At 40.7% G+C, this 24317-nt stretch overlaps 1 pseudogene; it reads left to right on the forward strand.

Moving 5' to 3' along the window:
• Positions 1 to 18243: 18243 nt before the first annotated feature.
• On the forward strand, positions 18244 to 19985 carry LOC140843474 (uncharacterized; annotated as a pseudogene).
• Positions 19986 to 24317: the final 4332 nt, after the last annotated feature.

Genomic DNA, 24317 nt, shown 5'->3' on the forward strand with positions numbered 1-24317 from the left:
AGTCTCTCTGACTTTGAATCGCCATACAAAGGAGGCTGGGGTGGTGGGGAAGACAATAGGAATGAGGAAAAAAGCAAGAGAGCAGTAAAAGAAGAAAAAGTCATGATTCGGGTATGGATGGCAAAGGGGGTGAACGGGATTTTGGAGGAAAGAGGACAGTAAGGTCAGGAGTCTGGAGGGAGGGAGAGTCTGTAAACTTTTGTAGGTTAAGAGATCTTTTAGGTGATGTGGGGACAGAATGGTAAGGGGCGCCCTGAATGTCAGTCTTTGAGCTGCCTTCTGCAAGAGCTGTCTAGCGGCTAATGCCCGTAGGCAGGGGGCCCATCCCTGAACTGTGGGGTCTAATTGCTTGGAGAGATAAGCTACTGGGGCAAAGGATGGGCCATAATATTGGCCTAGGACTCCTAGAGCTTGACTGGACCTCTCATGAATGTATAATGAGAAGGGCTTCGACAAATCAGGAAGATGGAGAGCTGGGGCTTCTACAAGGGCTTGACGGAGCTTAATGAAGGAGTGTCGGGGTGAGGAGGATAATGGTTTTTTAGGGGGGCGGCTCTTGCTGAGGTCGTATAGGGGTCTTGCCAACAGGGAGCAGGGGGAAGTTAGGGATTTACGCTCTAAAATATCTAGCCAGGCTTAGAAAGGAAAGGATTTCTGTCTTGGTTTTGGGAATGAGCAGGTCAGAGAGGAGCTATTTTCTGTCTAAGGTAATGGACTTTCTTTGTTGAGATAGAAGGAATCTGAGGTAAGTGACAGGAGGGGAAGAGATTTGAGCTTTGACGGGGGATACTCGGTAACTTCTGGACGCTAGAAGGTTAAGTAGGGAGGCAGTGTCAAGTTGAGACTGTTCTCAGGAGAGACTGCAGAGTAGAAGATTGTCTATGTATTATAATAAGGTGGACTTGGAGGGATCATGATGAAACTGTTTGAGGTCCTGAGCTAGGACCTGTCTAAAAATATGGGGACTATTTTGGAAGCTTTGTGGCAAAACTGTCCAAGTGAGTTGTTCAGAATGTCTTGTGTATGGGTCCGTCTAGGTGAAGATGAAAAAATCTTGGGAGCAGGGGCTTAGAGGGATAGAAAAATGGGTCCTTGAGATCTAGGACTGAGAAGTGGGAAGCTGAGGCAGGGATCTGCGATAAAAGGCTGTATAGATTTGGAACTAAGGGATGGATAGGGACAACGGCTATGTTGATGAGGCAAAGGTCTTGGACAAGGCGGAAAGATCTGTTGGTTTTCTTAACAGCTAATATGGGGGTATTAAATGGGGAGTGAGTGGGTCTGAGGTAATTTTTGTTTAAGAGATCTTGAATGATGGGTTGGAGGCCTATGAGGGCTGAAGTGGTTAGGGGGTATTGGGCCTGACAGATATACTGAGAGGGGTCACGTAATTTGATAGAGGCAGGGGGACATAGGGCCACGGAGGGGCTTGTAATGTCCCAAACTTTGGGATTTACAGGGTGTATGAGGGTGGAACTGGAGCTTTCATTGGGTAGAGGGGGGTCATTGGCTATGAGGGCCATCAGAAAGGGAGTACTGGGGGCTGTGGGATTGGATATAGTTATGGAAACGTGGAGGAGGGAAAGGATGTCCCGTCCTAGTAAGGGGATGGGACACTGGGGCATAACTAGGAAGGAGTGGGAGAAAGGTATGGGACTGTCTAGGATTGTGCATAAAAGGGGGGGGGGTTTAATGGGAAAATCTGTTTACCTCCTACCCCGACTATAGGAGTAATGGCTGGCGTGGTAGGGCCCCGGTATTCTCGCAAGACTGAGAAGGTGGCTCCTGTGTCTAGGAGGAAGGAGATGGGGCGACCGTCTACTGTTAAAGTAACCCTGGGCTCCTGTTTGGTGATGGAAATGGTCGGGCGAGAAGCCCCCGGGTCCCATCAATCTTCTTCTGCCAGCCCCACTACAGCGGGCTTAAGATGGGGGTTGTTCGTCCAGCCTCCCCTTCGGGTGGTTGGGCAATCAGACCCCCAGTGGCCCTTTTTGTGGCATCTGGGGCATGGGGTGGTAGGATATCTGGGGGAGGGGCACGCCCTTGACCAATGTCCCTCTTTTCCACACTTGAAACAAGCTCCTGGGGGGGGGCTTGTTTGTAGAGGGGCGCCCAAGTTGTGGTTTTATCAGCTGGGCCAACATTTGGAAATTGGCCTGATCAGCCTTTTGTTTACGGCGTTCTTTCTCCTCCTCCCGCTTATGGAAGACTTTAAAGGCCACTGTTAGGATCTCAGTCTGTGGGGTAGTGGGGCCCTGTTCTAACTTTTTCAGTTTAGCTTTAATGTCGGGGTAGCCTTGAGCTAGGAAGTATGTCATAAGGACATGTCTTCCTTCAGGTGTTTCTGGGTCCAGGCTGGTATACTGTAATAGGGCTTGAGTGAGTCTGTCTAAGAACTCGGAGGGGATTTCATCTCTCTTTTGAATTATGTCTTGGAGCTTTTGAAAATTGACTACTTTACGAGCTGCCTTTTTCAGACCTGCTATTAAGCAGGAGGCAAAAATATCTCGAGAGCAGAGACCCATGGCGGTGTTATAATCTCAGTGTGGGTCTTGTTCCGGGACAGCAGTGGGGCCAGGGGGATAGGTGGTGTCAGTCCTGTGGGTTTCGGTAGCGTGCGTTTGGGTGAAGTTCCAAACTCGTCTATGCTCTTCAGGGAGGAGAGTATTGGCCAGGAACATGAAAATGTCATGATGTGTGAGGCTGTAAGACTGGAGGGTCTATTGAAACTCCCTGATGTATGTCATGGGATCAGTGGAAAAGGAACTTAGGCGTTTCTCTAGTTGGGCTAAATCTCTTAAGGAGAAAGGAATGTGAATGCGCACGATGCCTTCGGATCCTGCTACCTCCCAGAGGGGGGCGATAATTTTGGGAGGCTCTCGGGACTGAGTCTGAGGAGGACTAAAGGGTTCTGGCTCAGTCTGTGGGGAAGTGACGCGGTCTAGCCGTGCCTAGTCGAGCAGGTCCTGAAGTGCAGAAGGGGGGCAAAGAAAATAAAGATAGAATCGGACCCATACGTCGCCAGCTAGCAGCTCAGCTGCTTTCTTCTGCCGCTCTAGTTGGGCTTGAACTCATGACTCTAAATTAAGAGTCCCATGCTCTACTAACTGAGCTGCAGCAGGGCTCTAGTTAATTGCTTATGGAATGCGTAAACAGAATGTTCTTTGTTCTCCATTCCTGCCACATCCGCAAGTGGGGGAAGGGAATATTTAGAAGCAGGGGCGGTGTTTCTACACATCTTCAAGGTCTCCCTATTTTCAGAGTGAGGAGTCTTGGCAAGATATGTTTTTGTGGACAGATAACTTCTAAGGACTGCACCGGTTGTTCTCTAGCTTGTGCTTTCCCATGCTGCGTTCAGACATGGGGGAAGGTGCTTTCCCATTCTCCCTACAAACATGTGAGAAGACAAAGGCGGTCCCTAACAGGGGAGAAACAGGTGATGAGGGCAAAGATGGAGGAGGCCCCTGGGCCCTAGTTAAAGGGGGCTGAAAGGCTCAGGCTTAATCTGCAGGGAATGAAGGTGGAGGAGGTGAGATGGGGGAGGAGATGGTTGGGGAGGAAGGGAGAAGGGCTGGTGTAGGAGAAGAAGGGGAAGGGAGTTAATGGGAGGCTTCTGCAGGGACGGCGGCTTGCAGGCTAGGAGAACTTGGGAGGGGGCGGGGAGAGGAGGAGGCGGAAAGCTTCCATATAGGAAATCTCCTTCCATTTTTTCAGGCGCTGGCAGTAGTTAAAAAGATCGCGAGTGATGTTAGGATCAAGAGTTCCCCCTGCGGGCCATTGGTTGTTATTGTCTAGGGGGTATGTCGACCAATCTTGGGAGCAATATTTATGGAGAAGTTTTGGTTTTATATCAGGCGTCAGGGAGGGGGTAGCCAGATGCTTAAGCAGGCATTCAAGAGGTGAACTTTCAGGGAGGGATGAGGAGGCTCCCATGGCTAAAGGACAGAGAAGGAGACAAACAGGGGAAGACGAACAGAGATCCTCGGACCAGAGGCAGACGGCAAGGAGACAAAGGGCGTCCCCGATGATCCTTGGTGGTCTGCGGAAACTTGTATACAAGTCGGAATTTCTTGGGAAGTGTGGGTCGTCACTCAGACTTCCCTAAGAAGGCAGAGTGCCGGAGTCATGAGGTACCTAGCGCTAGGCGTTTTCGGCGGACAGAACAGATTTCGGAGGATGGAACAGAAGGAGGAGGGGGCGGGGAAAGGGAGCGTTCTCACGCAAAGGAGTCACCTTGTTTACGGCTGTTGGAGGGGGGGCCTGAGATTCTGCCGCAGCCATGAAGGCCTGAGACAGGGATTTATGGCTGTCGGACGAGGGGCCTGAGGGTCCGCCCCAGCCGTGAAGGCCTGAGGTGGGGAGAGTTCCCTCCTCATCCCCGAGTGTCAGGGCCTTGCCAGACGATCACAGTCAATGGCACTGCGATAGCTCGGGGAAGAGTGGCCCACCCCGGGGAAATTTTGCTTAAAATCTTTCAGCACTGATGGAAGGGACGGTGAATGCGTTTATGACTGTCGGAGGAGGGGCGTGAGCGTCCGCCACAGCCGTAAAGGCTTGAGGCAGGGATTTATGGCTTTTGGAGGAGGGGCCTGAGGGTTCACCGCAGCTGTGAAGGCCTGAGGCGGGGATTTATGGCTTTTGGAGGAGGGGCCTGAGGGTCCGCCGCAGCCGTGAAGTCCTGAGGCGGGGAGAGTTCCCTCCTCATCTCCGAGCGTCAGGGCCTTGCCGGACGATCACGGTCAATGGCACTGCGATAGCTCGGGGAAGAGTGGCCCACTCCGGGGGGAAAACTTACCTAAAGGCCAGAGAGGAGTGGTGAGTGTGATGAGCCAGCACCGGAAAAAGAGGACGAGGGCAAGCTGCTGCTGGTGTCGGGGGGAAGACGGGGCCCAGTTGGGGTGTCCCGTCTCCCAGGTTTCGGCACCAATGAAAGGAAAGGAGCGACACATAGCAGCAATTCACCGGAGAGTTCCGCTTTATTAGGGAAAGGTGCTGGGTTATATAGGAAGGGGCATGAATCGATTGAGGTGTCACTTCTACGGGGCTGGTGGCTGTTGGCTAGGTGCTGGGATTGGGAGGGGGGGTGAGAGGTGATTGGGCTTCAGGTGGCGCCGGCGGGAACTGAGGACCCGAAGAGAAGCCGGAAGTTTGCCATCTTACTGGTGGGGACCCTTCATGGATAATGGTTGAAAGTTGTATATATATGACAAAACTTACCAAATTGTATACTTTGAATGTTATTTATTATATGTATTATATCTCAGTAAAATTGTTTTTTTTTTAAATCTACTTGGGAGTGCTGAACCCAAAAAAATTCCTTACACATATAGTGGGGTCTTACTCATACATCCCTAATATTTCATTTATCAGAAGAGGGTCTTGGGTTGGGACAGAAAGCCCCCTTCTGTTAGGCAGAAAGACAGAAATGAGCAGGATGGAAAGGAGAAAAGGTCCCCCAAAGATCACTCAGGCAGTTGATCAAATAGAGCCAGAAATGACTCAGAGAGTTAGTCAGATGAAGCCACAGGGCCCAAGAATGTCTCAGGAAATGTCCGAGGTCCTGCCATATAAGAAACATCAGAAGCATAGGCACAGCACAGCCCCACCCCTATTTCACCAATCAGAACAAGCCTAGAGTGTTGACAGCTGTCAATCAAGGACCTCTCTGTTAGGCAAGAAAATAGATATGAAAGGGATGGAAAAAGAATAAGGTCAGGAAAGTCCACTAAAAAGACCCACAGTTAATCAATTAAAACTCAAAAGCCAGGAGTAACTTAGCTTGGAATGTTTGAAAAATTCCCCAGAGAAAGGAGGGTACCTCAACATAGCCCATGTCTTTATTGTGTTAATCATGCAGGCCCAGCTTATTTTTAAACTTTACCTGTATGTTGTTTTTTTCTCCTTCCACCCCTAATCAAGTAGTTTGTAACCTAGGCAACTGATTTAGCATGCAGGCCCAGCCATAAACAACATAGTAAAAGGCAGGAAGGATTCCATCTTAAAGATTGCATTTTAATACCCGCAAAGTTAAGAAGTAAGATTCTTAACTTACTCTTCAGCAAACAGACAATAACTCAGTTCACCTTGGGGGCTGGACAGGCAGCCTTGTTTGATATGCTCCTGGCCCAAGACTCCAGAGAAATCAGGGCAGGAGGTTCCTTGTGTTAAGTTAATTCTAAATACTCAGAGACCACTTAACAAGTCTGCACCCCCAGCCCTTAGTCACATTCCAAAAGAATCCTTAAAAGGGGGAACCCTCAACCTTTTGGGGTGCTCCTTTCTCTAAGTCTCTCACACTTTCTAAGTGTGTAACTTTTTAATCTTAAACTTTCTCTCTCCAACCTTTCAGGGTGCCTCTCCTGACTGAGGTGATCTGCTGTACTTTTTCTCTAAGTAACTTTAAAACTTTTACTCTGCTTCACTACTGTGTCTCTGCCCTTTAATTCTTTGTTGTAGAAGGGACAAGAACCGAGGAAAATACACATGCATCCCTAACATATAGATGGCAAAGTGTATGAAAACCCAGCTTCCCATCGATTCAGGGGTTAATTGCTGAGCTTTTTTTTTTTAGAATAGAAAGATGTCCTGGAACCTGGGGGGGCTCCCACCCAGACCTATTGATTCGGAAATTCTGGGGGTGGAGCCCGCAATCCGTTTTTCACAGGGCCTCCAAGTGATTCCGAAGCCTGTCACTGTTCTGGGGGAAAACCAGAGAGCAGAGGAAAGTTAGAATGGAAGCACACCAGCGAATCTGACTGAGAGATACTGATTCAAAAGAGAGAACTAAGGAAGAAGTCGTTATGTAGTCCGAAAACGTACCCTGCCCCCAGAGAGCTTTCCCGAAAGAGTTTCTTGACCTTCACGTCACGAGTCAGCATATAAGGCAACACGGGATGAAACCTGGCACCACCACCACACCTCCCAACCTCTTCCCCGTCGCTGCCGGTGCGGCCGTCCCGCGCATGCGCATGTACAAGGCCATGCGCCATAGAGCTTAGAGATCCTCCAAGATTCCTAGAGCGGAGGGAGAACGTTGCCGATTCGCGGAAATTGAGGCTTGTCAGCGACCTGGAGAGTTACAGAAGGCTGACGAACTCGGAGACTCATACTCCGCGGCGGCCTCGCAGCGCCGCCAGGGAACCTTGTGTGCTTTTTTAAAATCCATGGAGAGTCAGTCACTCGGGTAGGCCTCAGACGCGGCTCTAGGGCACCGCCACTCGTTGGTTCTTGGCCTTAGGTGCTTTTGGTACCTGGTCAACCCCTGCTGGGCCGTAATTCATTTGAATAAACGCCAGAAACTCTGGGGATCGGTGGAATCACGAACCTCGAACTAATCCACATGAATCAGCTGGCCGCGTTCGGGAAGAGCAACCTGAATGTGCTATGTTGGGAAGAAGGGAGAGAAGGGAAAGATCATGATGATGGATCAATAGTGTCAGATTGATATAGGAAGGGCAGTGAATACCATAGTATTAGCCGCTGGGACAAAATTCTAAAATTCCCCGGCCTTATCTTTCTGGTTATATCCTTATTTTGGTAGTATTAAGCTCCTATTATGTTTGAAGACCTCCAGGCTTGAAATGGAGAATACAATCCGAAATGACTAATGCCTGGCTCCTAGATAAGGGAGAAAGTTTTATACGTTCTGAAGGAAGTACATTTGGAAATTACTTGGAAATCTTTGTTTTCTCTTTTACTTATTTTGTGTCTAGAGGTCTAAGTCTCAGAATTTATATCTCCAGTCTCCGCAATGATTCCCTTCCAAGCCCAGTGGTGCCCAGGTACCTCCAGGTATCAGACCCCGAGGTGGACAAGAAAAAGCTTACTGAAGAAATTAATTCTCCAGTTGCTCTCTGTGGTGTCAGATGTACAGATGCAGCCCATGGAGATCCACTTCAATTGTGAATCTCAAGAACACCATCTAATCTCAGATGGGAAGCACTGTATTATATTTTTCTTAGGAGTTTTAGGCGGTGGGGAGGGTTGTTACTCTGCTGTGTTGGTGTCTTCAGTGCAGTTGGTATTCTTCATTGCAGTTGGTATTCTTCATTGCCTGCCACTCACTATATTAATACCATCTTTTCGGTGCACCAAGCACAGTCACGTGGCTTTATTGTGAATTCTGGCAAATTCTTATGGAGTTCTCTCCTCTCCTTAGGTCCCCAAAGTCATCCATTTTTTTCATTATAGTCACCTAATCACCAATCTGTTAATGTTTGATATTTTCCTTTTAAAATCTTTTCAAGTAATCTTTCCTAGGTACTATAGGAGTATTGTTAAAAGTTTTAGAGTCTGACACTATAAATTTAAATACTAGCTTTGTCATTTACTAGCTTCAGTAAGTTACTTAAATTTTTTTGTGATCGTTTCCTCACTTTATAAGTATATAATAACTCATACTTTGGAGGTTATTTTAAGGATTGTGTCTACCGATTAGGACCCATAAAGGATCCTGAAACTTAGTAACCTAAGACATGAGACATTTTTAAACCATTATTTTCTTATGATTCTGTAGGTCATCAACTTGGGTTGGGTTCAGCTGGGTGGGTTTTTTTCTCCTTGTTTTTTTTGGGATCACTCATGCAGTCATCTAGTGGCTCAACCAAGGGCAAGGTCAAGTTGGTATCGATCATACATGTCTGGCTGCTGGTGCTGGTGCTTGGATCACATACCTCCAGCGAGCTAGCTCAGAACTTTTTCACAGGGTAGCTAGTTTCCAAAATCAGAGAGAGGACAAGCCCCAGGATGCAAAAACACCTTTCTAATCTATATTTATATTACATTTGTTAATATCTCATTGACTAAAGCAGGTCACATGACCAGTTGCAGAGACATTGTGGAAGAGAACTACACAAGGATATAGATATTAGGAGATAGAATTCCTTGAGATCCAAAGCTCTGAACGCAGACCTAATTGGTAGTAAATTCTTGATAAATGGTAGCCACTGTTATTTTTGGTAAGAGAATTTTGATCTTGACTTTGTTCACATGTTCTGCAGGGCATCATTTCCACATTATATTTTGCTGCTTTTTGATTTTGGTCCTCCTGTGTCTGCTGTTTTGTCTATGAAATTCATCTTCTATTGTCCTTCTCTTTTACTCTAGATCTGCTGCTGCTTTTTAGTTTTGGAGCATTTAAAAATTCTATTTAGTTTCTTTTTCCTATATTTAGAACTTGTCTTTCCTTAAGAGTTTATTTCTAAGGCATCTAACTCTCAGCTTTTGTGAAAATTGATGCAGAATTGGGCCTCCTCCTTGTAGTTTTACATAAATTGACATACATATTGCATGTGTTTGTGTCTCTTAGAGTGTGTATAAAATAACAGTTTTTATTAGAGGTACTATAATTATATTAAAATAAATTTATAAATATAGAAAGGCACAAAACAGAAAATTTAAATAACCCATAACTCCATTATCTAGAGATAGTCACTGCTAACATGAATGTGTCCTTCAAATAATTTAATTATTCAAGAAATACTTATTGTTGATAAATGTTTATGGTAAAATCATAGCTTATTAATCATTACTAACCACTATTGTAAGTTATTGAGGGTTTATTCTGTGCCAGGCACTGTTCTAAGTGCTGGGTGTAGAGCAGTGAACTGAACAGAGAAGGCTTTGCCCTCAAGGAACTTATATTTTAGTGGGGGTAAATACACAATATAGTATCATATAGTAATAATGGTTATGGAGAAAATAAACCAGAATGTGTAAGTCAGGACTGTATCAGGCAACAGATGGCTCATTCATATTGAGTAATGCAAAGTTCATGAAAAGGATGGGCAAGATTACAGAAATGAACAAAGGATGGAGAACAGCCTTGGGGCAAATGATGAGGAAGAGTGTTACTACATTTAGGCCTTAAGTTACAAGGGAAGAGACTGAGTGCCAGGTCCTAGAGAGTGTAGCTGTAGGATAGAGCTACCCAATAGGATCTATGGCTTTTACTAAAAGAAATGTAATTACTTCTGACTCCTGGCCCATCAAAAAGGGAACCAGGATGTAGAGTGACCATCTCATCCCAGTTTGCCTGGGATTTAGCACTAAAAGTCCCATATCCCAAGAACATCCTCTGTTTTGTACAAACTAGGATAGTGGGTCACTCTATGATTCTCCACCTACTTTTGGCCAAATCTAATTGCAAGCCAGAGGGCACAGAACTGCAAGCGATGTAGTCCATAGGCTGGTATCCTGGGACACGAGTGAATAGTTTACCTAAGAGAGGCAAAAGTAGAATATCCATTGCAGTCCAACCTTTTTAACTTATAATATCCACTTTGTCCTTTGGATTTTTGTGTTCGCAACACAGCAGGAAATGTCTCTTAAGCTACCATTTCATCGTAGATTGACATATCATGCTCTCACCTAAAAATTAAAACTTCACTGCCACCAATGCTCTTCATACGAGGTAGTGAGAAAAGAGAAGAAAGACACAATTAACATAAAATAACTGCTACAGCTTTTGCTATTCACAAATCCTAAATTGGTAATCAGAACTATCTTCTTCCATTACCATTCCATATTGTCCTTACCCTCTGCCAAAATCTCGGTGGCACAGAGTTTTTACCTAGTAAAGGTAAAACAAACAGACAAACAAAGAAAAAAGCATAAACCTTTTTTTCCTGGATCATCTAAGCCCTTGGCAATCCTGTCTCAGATTACTTCAGTACACCATTGATTCTGGGCCTTTTAGACGTAAGAAAACTAAGGCATCCCCATTGATTCCTCTTAGTTCCAGACATATTCTTCCTTGACATTATGTAGCAGCAACCAATTCTCCATTAGTAATGGTATCAGTCATCCTAGTCAGGAGAGTGACCCCTTCTCCGCCTGTTGAGTCAGCAGCATGAGGAACCCCAAATGGCTACAAGGAAGTCTCAGTTCCAAATTTAACAAAATCATGACTTTCTTCCATGGCAGGAGCATTTATCTTTTGAGACCCAGAACCCCAAACCCACCAAGCATGAGATTATGGGAATAGGAAACAAAAATATATAAGTAGATTATTAGGTATATAGTAAGAAGTGACTTTATTACTCCTTTTCCACCCTTGGCTCTTATACCAATATATTCTGGCCATGGGGAAGATAACTGTTTATTGTCCTCTGGTTTAAGTCATATATTACATCATATACAATAGCACCCCAAACTTAGCAGAGTAGTGTTGCTTAGCTGGTATCATAACTGAGCTTTCAGTAAATTATTCCACCATTATTGCAGTCCACTAGCTTCTGGCTGATAGGACATGAATTACATGTGTGTGAGCTCATGGCTATACTTTCTTCCCTGTAAAATTACTTCTTTGGAGGCAGTATTATATAGAGTGCCATAATAATAAATACAGCATTCTCTTGATGCAAATGTGTATCTGGACTATGTACTTAGAACTTTGAAAAAAAATTGTTGCCCTCTTCATGAAAGAAGGGTTGAGTGTAATGAATCTGCCCCCCAGTGGCTGACTAGTTCCTCTCTAGGGAATGTTAACTTTTTAGGGGCTCCATGTTGGCCTTAGTGGTTGGTTGCTTAGGCACATTGCAGTTACAGGCATATCGGCCTTGCTAAGTAGATGTCCATATTATTGAGCCCATGAATAGCCTCCATCCCTGCACCATGACCACTTTGTACATGAATCTACTTGGAAAGCATTGATAAAAAGGCTGACTGACATTCATAATATGGCTCATCATGCCCATCTGATTGAGTGGCTTCTCCACAGCAGGTGCCCTTTAATGAGGACTCAACATGGGATACAAATATATTCATTCTTTGCCCATTCTAGGAGGCCTTTCCTCATACTTTTCTTCCAGAATCTTTATATCTAGTCTTCCGACCTTCCATTAGTCACTACACATAAATCAATACAGGTACCTTAGGCTATGTTGCCTCTCATGAAAAGTCGACAGCAGGTGTATACCTGAAATTCTGCCCACTGGGAGGATCCGCCTTTACCTGTGTGTTTGAGGCCACTCCTGAATAGAGGAGAAAGTGAAAACTATTCTAGTTCAGCTAGCGCCCACACCTTAAGCAGGTCCACCTGTAAGCCTGTACAGTTCTTTACTGGTTTATAGATAGGATTCTCTATCACCAGTTAACAGAGGACTGTTAACTGGTGATAGGGAATTCTCATGAGGTCATGAATATGGATTAAAGAGGAGAGGTAGTGAAGCAATAGGAACCGGTACTATAGCAATCTGAGTCACCAGCACATGGAATTAAGTTACTTGTCTTCCAGACTTGCTTTTATAATGGAATGCTGGTTTGTATGTCCAGTTTTATGATTTGATAGATCAAATGACTAGTACACAGTCAGTTTGTAATAGTCATTTGGTGCTCTCTGGTCAAGCATTAAGTCTCTCTTGGTGCCCAAGAGTAAGCCAGAGTCTGATTTTCACATAGAAATTTGTTTTTGGTAGAAGAAACTACAACCTTACTCTACTGTGCTTGTCTTATAGAGGCTTACAAAAGGCTCCAGACAGCATCCCTAACTGCTGCAGACACTTCCAATATCATTGGTTATCCTGGTTAATAAGATCATGTGACATGACAGTTTGCATTGCAACCTGGACATATTGCAGAGCATTTTTTTACTCTGAGTCTTCCTCAAAAGTGGTAACCTTATAAGTTATTCATGTTGGTTACTTCAGTACATTCACCTGTTTTATCTGTTGCCTCAAAAATGCAGAGCCCACCCTTCTCAGATTCAAAAAGACATATGCACCCCTATGTTTACTGCAGCACTATTTACAAAAGCCAAGATACGGAAGCAACTTAAGTGTCCATCAGTAGATGAATGGATAAAGAAGATATAGTACATATACACAATGGAATACTATTCAGCCATAAGAAAGAAACAAATCCTACCATTTGCAACAACATGGATGGAGCTGGAGGACACTATGCTCAGTGAAATAAGCCAGGAGGAGAAAGACAAATGCCAAATGATTTCCCTCATTTGTGGAGTATAACAACGAAGCAAAACTGAAGGAACAAAATGGCAGCAGACTCACAGACTCCAAGAATGAACTAGCGGTTGCCAAAGGGGAGGGGTGAGGGAGTGAGAGTGGGGAGGGAGAAGGGGATTGAGGGGTATTATGTTTAGTACACATGGTGTGGGGAATCACGGGGAGAACAGTGTAGCCCAGGGAAAGCACATAGTGAATCTGTTGCATCTTACTACACTGATGGACAATGACTGCATTGGGGTATGGATGGGGACTTGATAATATGAATAAATGTAGTAACCACATTGTTGTTTTCATGTGAAACCTTCATAAGAGTCTATTATCAATCATACCTTAATAAAAAAAATTTTTAAAAATGCAGAGCCCACAAAGCATTGTGCCTCTTTTAGGTGGTAACTGTTGGTTAGAGAGAAAAATAGTGAGAGAACAAGCCATTAGCTATGTGAGAGAAGAGTGTTTCAGGCAGAAGGTGTAGCAAATGCCAGTGGCCCCTACATGTATCAGGAAAAGAGTGAGCCTGGGGTAGGAAGGTAATAGGGATGGTGGTGGAATGAAGTGAGGGCAGAGAGAAAGAAAGGAACCAAATTAAAGAAACTTCTAGACCATAGTAAGAACTTGGAATTTACTCCCAGTGTACTGAAAACTCATTGGCGCTTTTTACACAGGATAGTAGTAACATGTAAAACTCATTCTGTTTTATGGGTAACAGGAAAAAGCTAGCAAGAAGAAAGCAGATGTTTTAACGAGAGAGTAATCAACTGTATCAAACCAAGAATAAGACAGAATTGATCATTGGATTTGTCAAGATAGAGTTTATTAGGAACTCTAATAATGCAATTTTGGAGTTATTGAGATAAAAGCCTAAGTGCAATGGATTAAAAAGAGAATAGACTAAATGTATATATATGTTTGGATTTATTTATGGACTTTCTGTTCTATTTCACTAATGGATATGTCTGTGCTTATGCAAGTACTTCACTGCTTTGATTACTGTGGCTTTATAGTAAACTTTGAAATCAGGTAGTAAAGTTCTCCACTTTTGTTCTTGTTTTTCAAAATTGTTTAGATTCTTTTGTACCTTCCTATATAAAGTTTAGAATCAGTTTATCAATTTCTACAAAAACTGATATTTTGATTGAGATTGCATTGAATCTGTAGATCAGTTTGGGGAGAATTCACCATCTTAAAAATATGAAATTTTCCTATCCATAAATGATCATATATATTTCTGTTTATTAGGTCTTCTTTAATTTCTCTCATCAGTGTTTCATAGTTTTCATTATACAGATATTCACATATTTTATTGAATTTGTTTCTAAGTATTTCATTTTTGGTGTAGTTGAAAAAGTTTTAAGTTTTAGGTTCTAATTGTTCATTGCAAGTATATAGAAATACAATTGTGGTTTTGTATATTGCTCTAATAAACTCATGTACAAGTTCTAATAGATTTTTTGAGACTCAAGTATTTTCTATACACATGATTATGTAGCCTATAAGACAGTTTGGCTTTTTACTTTCCTATTTGTATGTCTCTGTTTTTTATGTCTTACTGCATTGGCTAAGAGTATTGAATGGAAGTTGTACAGTGGATGTGATAAGAGAGGACATCCTTGTTGTGCACCCTTGTTAAGAGAAAAGCATTCAGTGTTTAACCATTAAGTATGAAGTTAGCTGTTGTTTTTTTTTTTTGCTTTTCATTGGAGTCGTTAATTACATATAACATAGTTGATGTTTGGATTTAAAGGTACCATTTTCCTATTTATTTTTATTTACCACAACTTTTTTTTTTCCTTTTTTTAACCTAATATTATCAAGTTTATTGTTTTTCCATTTTTTCCACTGTTAGCTTATTGTTTATACATCTCTTTATTGTAATTTAATGGTTACCTCATAGCAGCCTTTCTCAAATGTGATTCTGTGAGAGAATTAAGCCTCAGTGCTCTAAGGCATCCATTGTAAGTAATGTATTAATATTTCTCCCATACATTTATTGTGATACTAGGTATGTACCATATTTGGAAAAGTTAAGAAAACAGTCATTCAAATTATTTTCTGTTGTATTCTCTTAAACCTTGCTTTAAAAAGGTTGTCCTAGAAATTATAACATACACATTTGATTTATTACAGCTTATTTTATTTACTAGTCCTAGTACAATCCAAAGACTTTACAGTATGTTAGTTTTACATATATCCCTCCTCTTCTGCTATTTTTGCCATAGATTTTAATTCTATATAAATCATAAACTCCATAAGACATTCATATTCCTTAAATCAGTCAGTAAACATTTAGATTGACCCAGATACCTTTTCAGAAGGTAGCTTTCACTTGGAGGCTTTGGATTCTGCCTTTTGAACTTAAAATTAATCTGTGTCAAAATACAAAGAATTATTAGAGAATACTATGAAAATCTATATGCAAACAAGCTGCAAAACCTAGAAGAAATGGACAACTTCCTAGAAAAATACAACTTTCCAAGACTGACTAAGGAAGAAACAGAAAATCTAAACAGACCAATTACCAGCAACAAAATTGAATCAGTAATAAAAAAAACTACCCAAGAACAAAACCCCAGGCCAGATGGATTCACCTCTAAATTTTATCAGACATATAGAGAAGACATAATACCCATTCTCCTTAAAGTTTTCCAAAAAATAGAAGAGAAGGGAATACTTCCAAACTCATTCTATGAAGCCAGCATCACTCTAATACCAAAACTAGGCAAAGACATCACAAAAAAAGAAAATTATGACCAATATACATGATGAACATAGATGCAAAAATACTCAACAAAATATTAGCAAACCGAATTCAAAAATACATCAAGAGGATCATACACCATGATCAAGTGGGATTCATCTCAGGGATGCAAGGATGGTACAACATTCAAAAATCCATCAACATCATCCACCACATCAACAAAAAGGACAAAAACCACATGATCATCCCCATCGATGCTGAAAAAGCATTCAATAAAATTCAACATCCATTAATGATAAAAACTCTCAACAAAATGGGTATAGAGGGCAAGTACCTCAACATAATAAAGGCCATATACAACAAACCCACAGCCAACATCATACTTAACAGTGAGAAGCTGAAAGCTTTTCCTCTAAGATTGGGAACAAGACAGGGATGCCCACTCTCCCCACTGTTATTCAACATAGTACTGGAGGTCCTAGCCACGGCAATCAGACAAAACAAGGCATCCAGAAATAAAGAAGAAATCAAACTGTCATTATTTGCAGATGACATGATATTGTATATAAAAAACCCTAAAGACTCCACTCCAAACTACTGAATTCAGCAAAGTTGCAGGGTACAAAATTAACACACAGACATCTGTGGCATTCCTATACACTAACAAACTAGCAGAAAGAGAAATCAGGAAAAAAATTCCATTCATAATTGCATCAAAACAAATAAAATACCTAGGAATAAACCTAACCAACGAAGTGAAAGACCTATACCCTGAAAACTACAATTCACTCTTAAGAGAAATTAAAGAGGACACTAACAAATGAAAACTCATCCCATGCTCTTGGCTAGGAAGAATTAATATTGTCAAAATGGCCATCCTGCCTAAGGCAATCTACAGATTGAATGCAATCCCTATCAAAATACCAACAGCATTCTTCAACAAACTGGAACAAATAGTTTTAAAATTCATGTGGAACCACAAAAGACCCCAAATAGTCAAAGCAATCCTGAGAAGGAAGAAAAAAGCAGGGGGATCTCACTTCCCAACTTCAAGCTCTACTACAAAGCCACAGTAATTACGATGATTTGGTACTGGCACAGGGACAGACCCACAGACCAGTGGAATCAATAGAGAGTCCATATATTAACCCAAACATATATGTTCAATTAATATATGATAAATGAGCCATGGACATACAATGGGGAAATGACATCCTCTTCAACAGCTGGTGTTGGCAAAACTGGACAACTACATGTAAGAGAATAAAACTGGATCATTGCCTAACCCCGTACACAAAAGTAAATTCAAAATGGATTAAAGACCTGAATGTAAGTCATGAAACCATAAAACTATTAGAAAAAAACATCGGCAAAAATCTCTTGGACATAAACATGAGTGACTTCTTCATGAACGTATCTCCCCAGGTAAGGAAAACAAAAGCAAAAATGAGTAAGTGGAACTATGTCAAGCTGAAAAGCTTCTGTACAGCAAAGGACACCATCAATAGAACAAAAAGGCATCCTACAGTATGGGAGAATATATTCGTAAACAACAGATCCAATAAAGGGTTGACATCCAAAATATATAAAGAGCTCACCCACCTCAACAAATAAAAAGCAAATAATCCAATTAAAAAATGGGCACAGGATCTGAACAGACACTTCTCCAAAGAAGAAATTCAGATGGCCAACAGACACATGAAAAAATGCTCCACATCACTAGTCATCAGAGAAATGCAAATTAAAACCACAATGAGGTACCACCTCACACCAGTAAGGATGGCCCCCATCCAAAAGACAAACAACAACAAATGTTGGTGAGGTTGTGGAGAAAGGGGAACCCTGCTGCACTGCTGGTGGGAATGTAAACTAGTTCAACCATTGTGGAAAGCAGTATGGAGGTACCTCAAAAAATTAAAAATAGAAATACCATTTGCCCCAGGAATTCCACTCCTAGGAATTTACCCTAAGGACGCAGCAGCCCAGTTTGAAAAAGACATATGCACCCCTGTTTATCACAGCACTATTTACAATAGCCACGAAATGGAAGCAACCTAAGTGTCCATCAGTAGATGAATGTATTAAAAAGATGTGGTACAAATACACAATGGAATATTATTCAGCCATAAGAAGAAAACAAATCCTACCATTTGCAACAACATGGATGGAGCTAGAGGGTATTATGCTCAGTGAAATAAGCCAGACAGAGAAAGACAAGTATCAAATGATTTCACTAATCTGTGAAGTATAAGAACAAAGAAAAAAACTGAAGGAGCAAAACAGCAGCAGACTCACAGAACCCAAGAATGGACTAAAGGGAAAGGGACTGGGGAGGATGGGTGGGAAGGGAGGGATAAGGGGAGGGGGGAAAGAAAGGGGGTACTATGATTAGCATGTGTAATTTGGGGGGGCATGGGGAGGGCTGTACAACAGAGAAGACAAGTAGAGAATCTACAGCATCTTACTACACTGATGGACAGTGACTGTAATGGGGTGTAGGGGGGACTTGGTGATGGGGGAGTCTAGTATACATAATGTTCCTCATGTAATCATAGATTCATGATACCAAAAAAAAATTAATCTGTGTCTTGTTTTCAACTCTGTAGAACATTTGGATTTTTTATTCTAGATGGTGAGACTAAGACTGAGATTGGAGAACTGGCTTCAGAGAAGGAAATTACAGCAAAAATGGAGCCATTGACTGAAGAGTCTGGCAACCCCACAGACAATATTCTCCAGGATTTTGAATTCAGAGGATTCTGTGAATTTGGGGTTAAAATAAATGAAAAGGATCAGAATCTCTTTAAAAGAAGACAGCATAATTGTGATGAATGTGGGCAAAGCTTTGCTTGGAGTACAAGCCTTAGTAGGCATCAAAGAACCCACTGGGAGAAACCCTATGAATGTGATAAGTGTGGAAAGGCTTTTAATGTGAGCTTAACTCTGGTTTTCCATCAGAGAATTCATACTGAGGAGAAACCATGTCCTTGTAAATGGTGAATTAAAAGTTTTAGTTGGAGCTCAGAGCTTATTAAACATAAAAGAATTCACACAGGTGAAAAGCCTTATAAATATGAAGAATATGGGAAAGCCTTCAGTCAGAGCTCTGATCTTATTATACATTAGAGAATCCATACAGGAGAAAAACCCTATCAGTGTAGTCATTGTAGTAGAAGTTTTAGCCAGAGCTCAGATTTGGTTAAACATCAGAGAATCCATACTGGAGAAAAGCCTTATATATGTAACCAGTGTAACAAACATTTTAGTCAGGGTTCTGATGTTATAAAACATCAAAGAATCCACACTGGTCTCACTGGTGAGAAGCCATATAAATGTGATGTGTGTGGAAAAGCCTTTAGTCAGAGCTCAGATCTTATTCTACATCAGAGAATACACACTGGGGAGAAACCATATCCATGGAGTCAGTGTAGCAAAAGTTTCAGTCAAAACTCAGACCTTATCAAACATCAGAGGATCCACACTGGAGAGAAACCCTATAAATGTAATGAATGTGGAAAAGCTTTTAATCAGAGCTCAGTCCTTATTGTTCATCAGAGAATCACACTCACTGGAGAAAAACCCTATCCATGCAGTGATTGTACTATGAGTTTTAGTTTTCGTTTCAGACCATGTTAAACATCAAAGAATACACCCGGGGGAGAAACCATATGAATGTAATCAGTGTGATAAAAGTTTTAGTCAAAGCTCAGACTTCACTAAACATCAGAGAGTACACTCTGGGGAAAAGGCCTATCATTGTGACCATTGTGAGAAAGCCTTCAGTCAGAGCTCTGACCTTATTCTTCACCAGAGAATTCACATTGGAGAAAAACCATATTCATGCACACAGTAGAGCAAAAGTTTCAGTCAGAACTCAGACCTTATCAAACACCAGAGAATCCACACACTGGGGAAAAACCATATAAATGTAAAGAATGTGGGAAGGTTTTCAGTCAGTGCTCAGCAATTATCCTATACTGGAGGATCCACACTGGGGAGAAACCATATCCATGTGATCAGTGTAGCAGATCTCATTAACCATCAAAGAGTTCATACTACTGAAAAGCCATATAAATGTGATGCATGTGGGAAAGCCTTTCAGCACATGCACTGACCTTATCGAACACCAGAGAATCCACACTGGGGGAAATGCCACTGGTGTGTTCATTGCAGCAGAAGGTTTATCCAACTGTGATCTCGTTACTCATGAGGAAGTCTGTTTTGGGGAAGAAAGCCTAAATGTGATGAATATGGGAAAACCTTTACAGTGTATACACCAACTTTATCCAGTACCAAAGACCCTGTGCCAGAAAAAATCTTAAGAAAGCTATTGATGATTATAAAAAAGATTTTAATCAATGTTCAACTCCTGTGCTACATTTGGAAAAAAAAAAACCACACTGGAGAGAAAACATTAATTCAATTTTTATGACAGTCAAAACTCAAAGTTCATACCTTACTAAACTTAAGAAAAATGCTGAGGAATCCTCTGAGTTGTGGGAAAGCTTTCAATGTGAATAAAACTTTTACTGAATGTTGGCAACAACTGAAAGAAATTCCTAGGTGCTGTAACTTAACAAAAGCTATAGTCTTGTATTCAAGCACAATCCTCAAGAGGAGGGTTTTATCATTACAAGATATGTATAACAATGCAGAGCCTTATATATTATAAAAATGTATCAGTGTGGTGGGGTATGCAATCAGAATTCAGAAGGAAATGTATTAGTATTATAATCTCGAACCTTCAGTGAGCCTAATTACCTATTGCATATAAGTTATTTTAGAAAATGTAGGGAAACGTAAACCTCTTCCATATCTTAATTGGCATTCACTCGAATAATTGCCATTTATCTCCTGACAGCTAGAGAATCCTAGCTTATGCTAATGTTAGTTATCTATCATTAAATTTCCTGTGTATGAAACATACTATACTATTCTGGTATTAAGTTTATTAACCATGTAATTCCAGTGCCCTACCTTTTCAGAAATTTTTTTTTTTGGCCTAGTTCTGATTTTCCTAGTAAGCATGAATTTTTGAAGTTCCTGTGGTATTCATAGTAAATGTGGATTTATTTTATTCTCAGTAAACTTTAGTGGTTTGAAATGACTTCTTCAAAACTACCATTTAATCACAGCTTCTAAATCTGTGAAACAGTTTTTAAAAAAGAATTCCATATTTCAAAATGTGAAGATTACTACTATGTTTATCTTGTTTTCTCTAGACTGAACAGAAATGATGGCTAAAGCAATACCCATATGACTACTTTGTATAGCATATTAATAAAAAGACCTATTGGTTTTTCTTTCAAGTGGCAACATTTTTCAGACTTTTTATTGATATCTGACATACATATAGGTAACAGACTAAATATACTCAAAAGTTTTCAACTGAAAAGTAGAAAAAGCTTAAATAAATTGTCTTTCTGGTAACCATTTGTTAAAATTCTGCTGTCATTTATTTTGAATGTTTCCCATAATTATCCAATTAATATTTCAATTTAACAGACATGTTAAATTATGGTGTGCAAGGCATTTTTTTAAAGGTTTTGTAGTATACAGAAAGAATATACTGTCCCAACAAACACATAGCTCAGTATAATCATAAAGATAAACAAGATGCTCATGAGAGCTTAGAGGACGTAAGATTCAGTTCAGATTGGGAAGAAAGGGAAAGCTTTGTGGAGCTCCTGATATTTCAGTTTTAAAGGTTGGGAATACAGGCATAATGGCATGGAGAGAATAAAAGTACAGAAGCAAGGAACTATAAGAAATAATGTAGAGTATGGAGCTTAGTCAATAATTCATTCAATAAATATTCAGTGTCAGGCTACTGAGGGAGAAAAAAGAGTTCCTGCCCTCATGATCAAGTGTTTATGAAAATAATAACTGAAATGTAAAAGAGAACAAGGTGGAAATAAAAAGGAAGCAAGAGAAAAGACTTAAGGAGTATGATGCTAAACAAGCAAACACTTCAGTTTTCTGGGCTTTATATGTAAAACAAAATTACTATGTATATTTGAAGTAGATTTCATATTTATGCATTATGTTCTTTAAGAAATGGAAAGCCATTAAGGTCTTTGAATGTCATAATCATTGTCTTGCTTTCAGAAGAATCTAAAATTAAAAGGGGGAAAGAGCAGAAAGGACAACTGTTTTGGATGTCTGAAAATAAAAGCATGAGATCCAGAAGTAGAGGAACTAAAAATCACTGACATGTTGATAGGTTGAAAAGTGAGTACGGAAAAAAATGTACAATCAATTATTGTCTGTTTTTTGGCAAATTTAAAAAGTGAAGAAGAAAAATCAGATGTTTGAACTTTAGCCATCTGCCCTGAAAATAAAATGTAAGAGCCAATTGTTTACTACACATTTCAATCTAGTGCCCTACAGGAAAGTTCAGTTCATGAACTTAACATATATACCCATGATATCTTCCTCCTGAATTCCCTATCCAGGAGAATTGCAGTCCTAAACACCTTGCCATCCAGATAAAATAACATACCCATCTTATACTCCTCACTCATTCCAGATTTCTAAATCTACTTGCTCACCAGGTCTTTGAAATGAGTTACAAAAGTAGCACTATTTACTGTAAAATTTTAAATGAGAGTGAAGTACACAGAGTGAAAAGGGAAGGGAGAATGAAGGAAATTGCACCTGACATCTTATACCATTTAATTCTCCCAGGCATTTGCTGATTCTTAATCTGGCAAGGCAAAAAGCCAAGAAACCTAGTCAAAGGACACTGGACTAGTCAAATCGCTAGACGCTGGTTAAATGGAACTCTCAGACTCATTGGGCTAGGGACTGAAAATTAGAGTACACAGCACATGCCAACTAAGAGGTATTTTTGTAAATACCCCACAATCTCAGTGTAAACATTAAAAGACTATACTCTAGGATGGTAGACCAAATCTAAAAGTCTGAAATGCAGCCTCAAGTCGGGTCTGCCTTTTAGTGAATTAAGTTATCCGCTCTTAATCTAGCTACTAGTTATAAGAGACAATAGGGTGAATCCTCTCAGGAGAATGACAACCTCACCTGGAGACTATAGTTTTTCCTGAACAATGTCCAGTGTTCAGTAAAAAGTTGCTAGACTCAGAGTCATTGACATTAACATGAGCTCACATACACATGCAGTTAGATACAGAAACAATCATAGAATGTGTGTATACATGGATTAGTATATATACATATATTACCTAATGCTGTACTCAGAGAGGACCCAAAAGCAATAATACTCCAGTATTAATGAGCATAAAAGATGAGCAGGGAGCATTTTATAGTACCAGAAAGTAAGCAAGAATTCAAAAAACAAAACAATGGGAGCATTTCCAAGAAAGGAGCCAACCTGAAAGTGCTCCCAAGGACAAATAAATACAAATGAGTCCATAAGTGATAGAATTCTTCCATAAGGAAGGTTTATTTTTCTCCCATATTTATTTATAAGTAATATATGTAGATTCTCCCCCATTCCAGAATATGGAGTTTAATCCTCACTTCCCACCCCTCAAGGAGGCTGGACTTTTTGTCATGCTTCCATGGAACAGAGTGTGGGAAAAGAAAAATAGTTAACTACAGTGGAGAAGCCTGGCAAAAACTACTTTAACCTAAGATTTCTCAAACTCATCACTGTTGACATTTTGGGCCAAAATAATTCTTTGGGAAGGGTAGGGGGCAGGTTGTCTTCACTATACCTGCCCTCTATCCACTAAATACCCATAGCAACCTTCCACCCAGTTAAAAAGACCAGAAATATCTCCTAACATTGCTAAATGCCCCCTGAGGGGAAAAATCACACCTGCCAGAAAGCACTGCCTAAAGGCTAACAGCATCAGTGATGTTATGTGGATATCATGTACTGTAATCTCAAAGTCAAAAATGAAAGAGGGGAAGGCAGTACAACACAGAGAAGACAAGTAGTGATTCTATAGCATCTTACTATGCTCATAGACAGTGACTGTAATAGGGTATGTGGTGGGGATTCGATAATGGGGGGAGTCTAGTAACAATAGTATTGCTTATGTAATTGTACATTAATGATACCAAAATAAAAAAAATGAAAGAGAGCATATTACTGTCAATATTACAGAAATAAAAAGGATTATAAGACAATACCAGGAACAGTTATATACCAACAAATTGGATAACCTAGATCAAATGGACAAATTCCTAGAATCATACAACCTAACAACTGAATCATGAAAAAATTAGCATACCTATAGTTAGATTTAATCAGTAATCAAAACCACCCAAAAAAGAAAATCCCAGAACCAGATGGCTTTAGTGGTGAATTATACCAAACATTTAAAGTAGAAACACCAATCCTTCTCAAACTCCTCCAAAAAACTGAAGAGGAGGAAACACTCCTAAACTCATTCTATGAGGTTGACATTAACCTGATTTCAAAGATGTCTGATCACACAAAGATACTACGAAAATTACAAACCAATATCTCCCATCAATATTGATGCAAAAATCCTCAACAAAATACAAGCAAAAGTATTCAACAGCACATTAAAAGGATTATACACCATGACCAACAGGGATTTATTTCTGAAATGCAAGGATGATTCAACATAATAAAATGAATGTAATGCACCATATTAACAGAATGAAGGATGAAAACCACATGATCACCTCAACTGATGCAG

The sequence above is a fragment of the Manis javanica genome, chromosome 9 (assembly GCF_040802235.1).
Source record: "Manis javanica isolate MJ-LG chromosome 9, MJ_LKY, whole genome shotgun sequence".
Classification (NCBI taxonomy): Eukaryota; Metazoa; Chordata; class Mammalia; order Pholidota; family Manidae; genus Manis; species Manis javanica.